This window comes from Triticum dicoccoides, chromosome 7A (genome assembly GCF_002162155.2).
Source record: "Triticum dicoccoides isolate Atlit2015 ecotype Zavitan chromosome 7A, WEW_v2.0, whole genome shotgun sequence".
Taxonomy (NCBI): domain Eukaryota; kingdom Viridiplantae; phylum Streptophyta; class Magnoliopsida; order Poales; family Poaceae; genus Triticum; species Triticum dicoccoides.
This window is the reverse complement of record NC_041392.1, coordinates 202,289,347-202,302,045: the sequence shown is the minus strand read 5'-3', so window position 1 is coordinate 202,302,045 and position 12,699 is coordinate 202,289,347. Positions and strand designations below refer to the sequence as shown.

The 12,699-nt window shown below is 42.7% G+C and overlaps 2 long non-coding RNA genes across 2 annotated transcripts; both read right to left on the bottom strand.

The window, feature by feature from the left end:
• Positions 1 to 482: 482 nt before the first annotated feature.
• LOC119328820 lies at positions 483 to 2,160 on the bottom strand. Its single transcript, XR_005159177.1, has 3 exons — positions 1,860 to 2,160; positions 745 to 869; positions 483 to 551 (listed from the first exon to the last, which is right to left on the bottom strand). It is a non-coding gene; the product is annotated as an uncharacterized LOC119328820 (long non-coding RNA).
• Positions 2,161 to 2,593: 433 nt separating this feature from the next.
• Positions 2,594 to 5,558, bottom strand: LOC119328700. The gene is made up of 4 exons (XR_005159095.1): positions 5,272 to 5,558; positions 5,098 to 5,189; positions 3,908 to 3,995; positions 2,594 to 2,701 (listed from the first exon to the last, which is right to left on the bottom strand). It is a non-coding gene; the product is annotated as an uncharacterized LOC119328700 (long non-coding RNA).
• Between the last annotated feature and the right edge of the window lie 7,141 nt (positions 5,559 to 12,699).

Here is a 12,699-nt window from a genome sequence, read left to right as displayed (position 1 = left end):
CAATAATATATGATAATGTTCCTTGGTTATTGCTAAGAAAAACTTCTCGAGTGTGCATGACTCTTGAGATTGGACATAAATTAAGAGTGTTTCTATGACCACTATCGAGACATCCATGTTTTGTTTTTGAACTCAGAGGATGCAAGGAAGTGAGATTAATTCTATCCAAGACGAACATGCACTCATGTTCCAGTCTATTAGTATAATTTTCCATCGGAAGTGTTAGCAGCAACAAACAAAAAGCCTGATTAGTAGATTCACCGTAACAATTGTATGTTTGTTCACCTGGAATAATGCATCATGCAACAATTTGTAGGAATTGAAGTATCCAAATTACTATGAATGATGTCAGGTTTGTTTATTCTCGACAACTTCGAAGCCCTGAGTTACCTAATCAAATCAAAGTGTATAAAATAGATAAAGTAGAATGCTCATTGCCTACCAGCTGCTGCAGCAAAATAATTTCTGAAGTCCTGTTTTTGCCATCTTCAGGCATTGGCGAAAGTGTGCAGTGCAGAGGATCTTTTGGTTCTTCCGAGATCTGAAACAAACTTTTCACAGAGAAGTGTAAGTATCAATTGTTTTGCTAAAGACGGTTCTCATGCTAACAATGTAACAAGGAAATTCCTTGGCCCTCTCAAAATCAAGGGCCAGTAAGATGGTGTCAACTTGTAAGATCAAAAACAAAAAAAATTATTGAAATTGAAATAGCCAGTGGAAGGCACAATGGGGCTACGGACGTACCTAAGAATTAGAGGCACACACACAAAGAACGGCGCTGGACAAGAGAGTGGTATGCCTAGCCTGCAGTTCATTCAGATCCTGAGGCACATTCAACACCGTGGACACATCCGACATCTCCAGCTCATCTGCGCAACCAAAATCCTGTCATCAGTCAATCCGGTGCTCCGAGTCCCCTAAACCGAACCATGAGTAAACAGTACCTTGCAAGGTATACATTTACACAAGTCTTCCACATAGGGCATGCACCATAAAAGGAATAGGTGATATTAAGCTACTAAAGCCATAGACAACAGCAAAGGACCGATCTGGTCCTAGGCACAAGAACCAACAATCAACTAAATCATACCGAGTCTACAAGCAGTCCTATGTAGCAAGAAAAGCTTAACAGATTAATACATGTTATCCATGGTAATGTAATATGGCAGAATTGCTCTCTGAACTACAACCCAAGCATGTCAGAGCAGCACCCAGCACTCACGACGACATGGAAGCGCTCTCTGAACTACAACCCAGAATAAACACATGCAAAGTTTTCTCTAAATGTTAATATATGCATACTTTGACAATTTTCTAACCCAAACAAATAACTCAAAACCAACCCATGTGGATCTGGAACAACACATTTAAATCCTTATTAATAAGGGCAATCATTCTTAACAGTAATCCACAACTAAAAAACCAAGAAAAACCTTAGTGGATCTAGCAGGCATGAGTGATTACTGATTAGCAAAAGGGGAACGGGACCAACAGAGATAAACACATAAGGGTGAGAGAGACATGAGATCCTCATAATAGCACCACCATGTTCAGCGAGATAAGAACAACATGCAAAGGAAGTAACAAACATATATACATAAGAGCAGTTTAGTCAATCCTAATTAGGTCTCTATGAATGTTTACTCTCGATTAAAATTTCAAACAAGGTCACATTAATTCGGTTAATTTTGAATAATTAGAGAAACCACATAACCAATCAGAGCTAGGTATATGCACCAAAAAGGCCTGATTACCTATACTACAATCAAAAGTATCATATACTGTTATAGATCTGCATACACATCACTGTTTTATCACGCTATTATACATAAAATAAACCAATGGAATGCTGCTGGTACCTAGCGGCTGGAGCAAGGGATTCAATCGGACGGATGATCGAATGGAATGCTGCGGAGCTGGCCGTTAGAAGCATTGCAGAATCGGAGGTGGCACGCCTTGGCTCGTGCTCCTCCTGCTAGAGGAGAAGGGGCAGGGAGACGCGGACAGGAGGGCGAGTCGCGGCGATGGAGATGGCGTGCTCTGCCTGGATTTCCCCCTCTGCCGCGGCTTGAGACACGAAGCGGCCCAGCAAAGCTGTCAGGTTAAGTAGGCCGGCCCTGGCTTGGCGGTTGTGCTGGGCTGCTATAGTAGCGTTGCTGATTCGCTCCTGCAAAACCAACAAGGTGGCTGACTTTTTAGGAATGAATAAGGCAGCTGTTTGGTTCACTCACAGTATGCAACATCCATGGATGGATGAATTAACTTGCAGTTCCAGAACAAAGCAAATAATTTTATGAATCGGCATAACAACGAATTTTATGATGCGAGAGCTTGACACCAATAGTAGGCAAGAATTTTTTATCTCGAGCAAAACTGGTCAACAAAGACACATTTTTTCTGTAAAATATAACCATTTCCTATAAACACTACCAACCCTGAGTATTGGACCCAATCAAGAACATGATCCTCTCTCCCTCTCTTTCTTTCATAATGAATTGACAGGAGGGAATGGCATATGCACTAAGCACCACATAGTTGTGTAAAAAAAGAGAAACACTAAATAAGAGTCCAAGAAGGTCTTCGGGTACCTTTGCAGGAGGGAGGTAGTGATGCCTTGCTGGGAGAGGAGCGGGATAGAAGTCATCACTCTCGCCGTCGGAAGGTATGTCCAGCGAGAAAAGATATGGTACCAGGCCTATATCTGAAGCAAATATATATAAAAAATAAGTCAAACCATATATTATCCAAGAAAGACTGATCAATCTCTCTATCATCCTAACATTTATTGAGAGGCCACAACGGTTGTATAATGATCAGCCGCCAGACACCATGAACAATACAAGTGATACACTCATGTAAGTAGGCATGGAAGGACATAATAAATGCAGGCTGATGCAACTAACTGAGAATAAAGGAGCCACAGCTAAAATACATGCAGGCTAATACATGCAGGCTGATGCAACTAACAGAGAATAAAGGTTAGTATAAGTTTCCTAAACAAATTTAGGTTAAAAGGTAATTCAACAAAAGTTTTTTTGCCTGCTATACACTGGTATATAGGATCGGTAACCTACGCACTCTACTCCAACCCAACAAAAATAGAGAAAATAGAGCAGGTAACATGTATACTACAATACAAGTACCTCTACGGGTTCAGGTAAAGTAACCACTTGCTTTTCATTATTTATTATTTCACAAATACATTGTTCATAAGCTATTCAGAAATACATGTTTCAGCAGGCAGCAACCCTGCAAGAATCTAAAATCTTTCACTGGATAAATAATACTTCCTCCGATCCAAAATAAGTGTCGTAGTTTTAGTTCGAATTTGCACTAAAATCCTGACACTCATTTTGAATTGGAGGGAGTATTGTTTTATCTACTACAGGTTTCAGCTATTCCAGCCTAAAATTGTAGCAACAACAGGTTTACTTTCAAAAGTGAACGGAAACATAGATCTTGGCATGCATAGTAGTGTTAACATCAAGTTAATAGTTTCACCTGCAACTGCACATGTCGCTTATCATAGAAGTTTTTGTAGGCAAAAAAATAGTATACTTGGTAAACAACTGTGACCAACAGCCAATTTTCTTTCTAAGCCAATAAGATCAATTACATGGCAGATTCCTATTGATGATTCAACTCCTGCTTTTCCCCTTCTAAGTAGATATGCTTGCATGTATTTCTGTATTAAAATAAAAGTGGAGTGATTAGTTATCGATTATTAACTAATGTATCACATAAAGACCACTATGTATTAGCTAAATCTTATATTAAATTCAACTAAGATGAACAGAAAAAAAATCTTAACATATCTCAAGTCGATCTGTAACCTCATAAGCCAAGCATCAGCATGAAAATAACAGGACGAACAAAATGTTTTATATCTCAGACAGAGGTCACATACCAGGAAGCATTGGTACAACCAAACACTGATTTGCAGTTTGACGGGTGGATGAAATTTCTGCAAATTAGCTCTTTCAGACCACAGGTTCCTGACAAAGTGACAATGCAGCTGAAAATCAATTGAAAGCAAGCGAGAGTTACTTGAAAAACAAGCATGCTCTCGTCTTCATCATGTAGAAGGAATGCCAAGCTACAGTAGCAGGTAACATGGGTCACACACTCATTCCTCACAATAGAGAATTAGCTCATATATAGAAGCAAAAAATATAATCCCTCATAGCAATAAAAGGATGGCTGAGATCCAAAACATCTACAATTATGATCAGTGGTCATTGTTTCCGCCCACATAACCACCCAAACCGAAGCATTCGAGGTCACATCTCAACATCTACAAAGCAGTAAAGAGACCAGGATTAACCGCCCATGTGGATGACAACACTTGATGCCAGGTATGTGCAGTTTTGATTCTTAAATTGATTACTTCACCACAACAGACTAATAGTGAACATAAATGGATAGTCCATCAAAGAATAGTGCAAAACTACAGATTCAGATTATGCAGATCATGTTAAATTAAGTACCCGTATACATGTGCAAATATTTACCTTTCGTGCGTCTCTTCACCTCTCATCATTATCCAGGCGAGCACTCCAACATATCTAAACATTTATAGTTACTACTATAACTCATGTGAGGCTTGGAACATCGACGTGGTTATCGTAATGTTGTCTAGAGCTCCACCAGGACGGACCTCGTTCAAAAAAAGAGAGAACCAGTTACTTGGATTAAGATATAAACATGAGCCAAAGCAGAGCATAACTTCATAAATGTGATCGTTTCCAGCATCATCTCCTAGAAGAAGAAAAATTCAAAGAGGTTGCTATATGTATAGATAAAGGTGTATTGCTTATACAGAAAGCTATACCTTGCATAAATACACACAGACATTTGCCACACAGGTTTAGCAAGCCAGCAATGGACCATCTGCCTATCTACTATAAATAGAGTGTCCTTAAATCTGATTACATGAGCCAAGGAAGATCATGATCCTCTCTCTATCTCTCTCTCTCTCTCAACCAAAATCTTGATTCTAATCTACTGCACAACAATCATGGGTGCACGGGTCGCAGCAACTGGCGTGGGTGCGCTGACTGGGGGAGGATCAGGAACATAGGAGGACGAGAAGCTCACCTAGCAGGAATCAGCGCGCTCGCTCGAAGTAGAGCCGGAGCACAAATCGTCGGAATCTTCATCGGGAGCAAGAAACAACAGCAGCCGTAGACCTGCATCATGTACCACATGAGCACCTAAGATGAATAGCCGAAGAATCAAAACCGAGAAAAAAAGCATGCACCAAACGAGAACCTCAACCAACCTCACGCCACACCAAATCCATTGTCAGCCCAATCCCTCCCCGGGATGCCCCTGCCCGATCCCAAGGAGAGAGCCAACGGTTGCGCTGTCCGACGACAAGGAGAGGATGCGCAAGGAGAAGAACGGGTGAGAGAGAGAGACCTCGCCGTCGCCTCGCTCCCGTCCTGGCCCTCCCCGTGTTGGGCTAGACGAGGTGGAGCCCCACCTGCTGCCAACGAGCAGGTATGGATGCGGTGGAGCTCGGGGCGGGGATTGGAGAGAGGCGCGGCGGCAGGGCAGGGAGGCATGGCGGCGAGGCAGGAAGGGGAGAGGAGGCGGCGGCGAGGCGGGAGGAGCGGGACGCAGGGGAGGAGAGGAGGAGGCGACGAGGCGGGATGAGCGGGGCACGGGGGAGGAGAGGAGGCGGCGGCGAGTGCGGGGGGAGGAGACGACGGGCGCGGGAGCCACCGCCGCCGTTGCCGGATGAGGAGTGAGCGAGGAAGGAGGGAGGCGGCTGCAGGAGCGAGCGAGGGAGGAGGAGGCTAGGTCTTCGTTACAGGAGCGGCCGACCCTTTTATACCCCCACCACGCGAAATGACCGAAATGCCCTGGTGGGGGCATGGTATTTACATTCTGTTGCCATTACTATTCATTTCAGCAGTGTTTCTTCCAGATCCGACGGCCCAGATCCTCCCACCTCTCGATCCAACGGCCCAAAACTCATCAAGAGAACTGATCCAACGGCCCAGAATCGCTGATCTCTGAGGAGGCTTGTAGGAACATCCTTCTCTTATCTCTTGATGTGGACCTAGCAGCACTCGCAGCAGAGCGTGTGGTCGCTCTGCACAGAAGCAAGCACCTCCGATAACCCAGAAATGTAGGAGAACACAACAGTATTTCGACATGAATATTATAACCTAAATATATTGACTCGACATAAAGGAAGCCTAATACTCCCTCCGTTCCTAAATATTTGTCTTTCTAGATATTTCAACAAGTGACTACATACGGAGCAAAATGAGTGAATCTACACTCTAAAATATGTCTACATGCATCCGTATGTTGTGTCCATTTGAAATGCCTAGAAAGATAAGTATTTGGGAACGGAGGGAGTAATATTTATAATTCTTAGCAGTTAAGTTGTCAATTCAACCACAACCAAAAACAACTACTTACTCGACAAAATTTATTAGTAGCAAAAGTGTGATTGTAGTTCGATTGTGAAATAGTGACAAAATCAATTGCCAAGAACAAAAGCGACTTAAAAAGAGCAATAGTGATAAAAAGCACAGGGCATGAAAATAGATAATGCATGTTGTACTGATAGAAATCATAGAATCAAATACTCCCTTCATTTCAAAATGTAGTGCATATAGATTTTTTTAAAAGTCAAATCTCACAAACTTTGACCAAGTATATGGGAAAAAATTGCATCCAGAATGTCAAATATATATCATTAAATTCATGATAATATGTAGTTTCATATTTCATATAATTGGTATTGTAGATATAGATAGTTTTTTTTGCGAAAGGTAGATATAAATAGTTTACTCTAAAAACTTGATCAAAGTTTGTAAAGTTAGACTTCTTAAAAAATCTAGACATACTACATTATGGAAAGGGGTATGTGTATGTAATAGTGGTAACATAGGGTGATAGTAAGCTAGTTTCAGTTTACCAATCAAATGTAGGCACATATTCCATATGTCTTGTGCATGCTTGCAACAAGAACTTGGACAATATATTTTGTGTTACCCTCTCGTTTCCGCGAGATCCTAATAAAAATTAAGATTAATTAAGATACCTTTTTCACAAAGTACCGACTCCGAGTACTAACAATCAATGAATACATGTAATCCTGAAATCACAGCCATTCTGTTTGATACCCTGATTATTGTCACTTCAAGGTCTTCGTTTCGAACCATAACATGTGAATACAACTTGCATATATGATCCAAAATACATGTATATTAATGAAAATGTAAATGGTTTAGATCAGAAATCATTCACTCGGATCCTAGTGTCAAGCATTAAGCATAACAAAGTCATAGCAACATTGATCTCAGAATATTATTTCTCCCTTCTTCTTTCTTGGCCTCCCCTTCTTCTTCTTCTTCTTCTTCTTCTTCTTCTTCTTCTCCTTGGCCTCCCCCCTAGGAGGGAGAAGGTTACCCCTTTGGTCCATGGTGTTTATGGAACTCCATAGGGCAAGAGCCCTATCCAAGATTGGATTTCTCCTTGGGCAGTATTTTTCTGGATTCTCTAGATGCTGTGTTCTGAGTCCCATTACCATTTTATCGTCTACGAGAGCTCGGTAACTCCAAAAATTCTGAATTTTTAAGGCGGTTCACGACCTTCAGAAGCAGGCATGTCGCCAAAGGGCGGCCACAACTGACCTTCACAGCCACCATGCGGGTGGACCATACAGTTAGGGGTGGGGACATGTGAGCATGGCACATGGGGTACCCTGTGGCCTTCCTCTGCCCCCCCATTTGGCCCATGGTCTCTTCTGGTGTAAAAGTATATTTTATAATTTTATTTGATTTTTACACCCTCAAAAATATTTTTCCCTAGAAAGTGTAAAAATACTAGAAAATAGAAATTGACCTTTGGGACTGGATTAATATGTTAGTCTAATAAACATATAAATTTATAATAAAAGTATGTATAAATGATATCAATATAATATAAACATAACAAAAATTATAGATACGTCGAGGATGTACCAGGCTCAATAATAATAATAATATTTGGATGGTTGCCTGCACAAATCCTCCGTAACCCCATCCCCAAATAAGAATGGATATACGACGGGAAAACCTTGTGGTGGATATCAAGCTAGCTATACTCACAAATACTCATTAGTTTAATAAAAGAGGCCCTAATAAACCTGGACAGGGTGGGTGGTATCTATGGCTAAGTCGACTTCTTTCACGGTAATGTCTTTGACAAGGAAAAATGGCCAGATATGGCGACGATGATGAACGCGAGACGTTTTCATGAATACTTGAGCTGGCTTGATAAGCACGGGAAACTAAAAAAAAAAAGCACCCGGACAATGTAATGAATCGATTGTGGAGAAAAGGAACGGAAGGGTGGATCAACAACCCTGTTGAAACATGAGAAAAGCTTTCACTCCTGGTCTCGACATGACGTACCCTTTCTTCTTGAATGAGGTATTGGGTTTGCTATAACTGGGATGGCCATTTTTAGCACTAGCAAAACTGAAGAGTGCCGGGTACGTTTTCGGCCACCGTTCTCGTCACGATTTCGGTTAACCAATTTTGTGTCCTAACCAACACCCTCTCACTTTTGCCTTGATGGATGTGGTTTGACTTCTGACTTCATAAGAGCAATCAAGTGACGACCTACTCGTCCGCAGTACAAAGTTGAGTCATCTATTTTAGAACGGAGGGAGTAGCATTTTGATAGTTGATATGGCACCTGAAAGTCGTGTTATGCATTAAGACCGAGCAAAATCATTAAGGAAACGGCGTTGAACAAAATTCCGGTTGTAACGGTGACATCCAAATAAAACGAGGCTCGCTTGGCTTTATTGCTACCCGCAAAAAAAGAAAAAGTAAATAGTGGTGGATGTACTATCTGTCCTCGGGGGTAAAGTCTTCTTGAGTTGAATGTGAAGGCATTTTATGCATTTGCTTAGATCAGTATGAACTGTACTCGTCAGGGGACAAAAAACTGTAGTGCATGCATCCTCACTTTCTTCATGTGTCAGCAAGTGCCAAATTTCTCAGCCCTTATTTTTTAATCGGATAAGAAACCCCTTAAACACTTCCAGCATATGATTCGTCAAATTACCCACCACGAATCGAAGCCGCAAGAGAGATTTATTGAGTTATAAATAAACTTCTTGCCCATATAATACAATAATTCCTGATTAATCTCTTAGTCTCATTTAGGTGTATGAAAAATGGTGGGAAATTTAGTACCATACTCCTACTAAAGAAAGAGTGGATACCTTTATAAAGTTTGCTGCATCACATGTTATTGGAAGCTTGAGAAGAGAAGTTGTTCATGCATGCTCCTCCTCCTTCACCGCCCGCCTCGTCACATTGCGTGGGCCGTGGGAATGAGCCGAACCGAGCTCACACATAGGTTTGTTGGCTCCCGTTCCGTCCTTCTCTGCGTCGACTACTTCCCCTGCATTGACTCCATGGCCGACGGCGCCGAGGTTGTTGCGTTGGTTGCGGCCTTAGCATGGCCAACCGGAGCGTATGACTCATTCATCGCCACTTCAATTTTCGGTATGAGTTGCGCACTGTGAATGCCATGTTTACTGTTTATTCGTGGATTATATTAATCAAAAATGTGCTAATATGTCCAGCAAGATTTCCATCCACGCATAGTTTTTATATTTTATATGGAAATAAAAATGCATTTGCAATTTATTAGTTGCTTGAAAGAAACATTTGGGCCAGTCGATTTTGAGGAGGGAGGGGGTTAGCACTCCAAGGCCAAGACGAGATGATTCGGCCGGCCGCAATACCCAAGTGAGTCCGAGCCATGACTTCGGTAGAGACATGATGGCATGACTAGGCGAGGACAAAGGTTGACCGATGCGGGCATGTTTTTGTTTTGTTTTTCCTGCTGTTCAAACTAGGTAGTCGCCTATATCGAGATGGGGACACCATGACCCGCCGCAATGCCGCTAACAAGAGCTCAGACAATAGCTCAGCGAAGGCGAGGCATTGGAGAGAAATCGATCCCGAAAAGAGAGATTAGTTCGTATGCTGCATGAAACTGGGCCAGGGAGAGAAAATTGTTCGAGGAAGATGAAACGTTACCAGTTGTTTGGGAGATAATTCACCGAAGGTAACTGGATTCGCCCCCAAATTTTAGTTTGGATTTAGGAATACCCGAAATACGGTCAGGAAAGTCATAAACGAACATCGACGGTCACCGCGTACACCATGGATTCGTATTTTGCCGATGTGGTGTACTATTGGACTAATTGACCGTCTAGGTATGTCCTTTCAGCGGAGTGAAATTCATCGACGGTCATTGGACTTGTCCTCCAAAGTCACTAGTCACCATATTCAGGAATAAATTGAGGGCGCATAGGCCACTGCATGTGTTTTTTTTCTTTCGAAATTGTTGTGTAGCACATGATGTAGTGAAAATTTACCTCACTCTAAATCCCTAGCCCCTACCACCATCATTTGCGGACCACCTCCCAAATAGCCTCCCCGTCCCTATCGTTCGCTGTTGTCGCTCAAGGAGGCGCAACCCACTAGGGCTCAAGGTGGGCATGGCACACGTTGCAGTCAATGGTCATCGGAGCCATCGAGTCCGAGGAAGACAACCATCGTTGCCATATCCCACCGGGAGTAGGAGGAAAGAGAGTCCAGAAGGCGACAACACCCCCCCGCCCCCACCACCACCACCACACACACACAATGCCCGATGCCTCACGCTCTCCGGTATGAGGTACCCAAGGTAGAGGAAATGAGGATATCTCCAATGCGGACCCTCAAAACACGTGTGAACGTCAAACCGATGTGTCCGGACGCACTTTGCCATCCAACGTGGGTACCTCCTCTGTTCGCGGACCAGTCCGGTTGTCTGTTTTCTCGCAAACCGGGTGCAAACTAATGGGCTTTGCAAGCGTCCAGACCGCAACCACTTACGCGCCCGACACCCCAGTCCCACCCAAAAACCTCTCCGCCCAAAAAACCATCTGGCATGATGTGGTTGCTGCGCATTCATGCTAGTCAGCGTCGCTCCAGAGCGGGCATGACTCCACGACATTGATGCCGACTCGAGCGATGCGATTGATGACCCACAAGTATAGGGAATCAATTGTAGCTCTTTTCGATAAGTAAGAGTGTCGAACCCAATGAGAAGCAGAAGGAAATGGCAAGTAGTTTTTCAGTAAGGTAATGCCCGCAAGTGCTGAAATTGTAAGTAACTGAGTAGTTTGAAAGCAAGATAATTTGTAACGAGCAAGTAGCGATAGTAGTAACAAAAGTGCAGCAAGATAGCCCAACCCTTTTGAGGAAAAGGACATGCCAAAACGGTCTCTTATGATAAGCAAAGTGTTCTTGAGGGTACACGGGATTTTTATCTAGTCACTTTCATCATGTTGGTTTAATTCATGTTTGATACTTTAATAATTTGATATGTGGGTGGACCGGTGCTTAGGTGTTGTTATTACTTGAACAAACCTTATACTTATGATTAACCCTCCCGCAAGAATCCGCAACTACGAAAAAAGTATTAAGAATAAATTCTAACCATAGCATTAAACTTTTGGATCCAATCGGTCCCTTACGAAATATCGCATAAACTGGAGTTTAAGCTTATGTCACTCTCGCAACCCATCATCTAATTTCTACTCCACAATGCATTCCCTTAGGCCCAAATATGGTGAAGTGTCATGTAGTCGACGTTCACATGACACCACTAAGGGAATCACAACATACATACTATCAAAATATCAAACACATATCAAGTTCACATGATTACTTGCAACATGATTTCTCCCGTGACCTCAAGAACAAAAGTAACTACTCACAAATGATAATCATGCTCAAGATCAGAGGGGTATTAAATAGCATATTGGATCTGAACATATAATCTTCCACCAAATAAACCATATAGTAATCAACTACAAGATGTAATCAACACTGCTAGTCACTGATACGTCTCCAATGTATCTATAATTTTTGATTGTTCCATGCTATTATATTATCCATCTAGGATGTTTTATATGCTATTTTATATGATTTTCGGGACTAACCTATTAACCTAGAGCTCAGTGCCAGTTTCTGTTTTTCCTTGTTTTCGAGTTTTACAGAAAAGGAAAACCAAACAGAGTCCAATTGACCTGAAATTTCACGGAGATTAATTTTGGACCAGAAGAAGCCCATGGAGTATGGGATATGGGCCAGAAGAGTCCCGAGGCACCCACGAGGGTGGGGGCGCGCCCTACCCCCTGGGCGTGCCCCCCTACCTCGTGGCCGCCTCGAAGACCCCCCCTGACTTGTCCCCGACGCCAACACCTCTTATATATACCCAAACTTCCAGAACATAACCTAGATCGGGAGTTCCACCGCCGCAAGCCTCTGTAGCCACCGAAAACCAATCTAGACCCGTTCCGGCACCCTGCCGGAGGGGGGAATCCCTCTCTGGTGGCCATCTTCATCATCCCGGCGCTCTCCATGACGAGGAGGGAGTAGTTCACCCTCGGGGCTGAGGGTATGTACCAGTAGCTATGTGTTTGATCTCTCTCTCTCTCTCTCGTGTTCTTGATTCGGCACGATCTTGATGTATCGCGAGCTTTGCTATTATAGTTGGATCTTATGATGTTTCTCCCCCTCTACTCTCTTGTGATGGATTGAATTTTCCCTTTGAAGTTATCTTATCAGATTGAGTCTTTAAGGATTTGAGAACACTTGATGTATGTCTTGCATGTGCTTA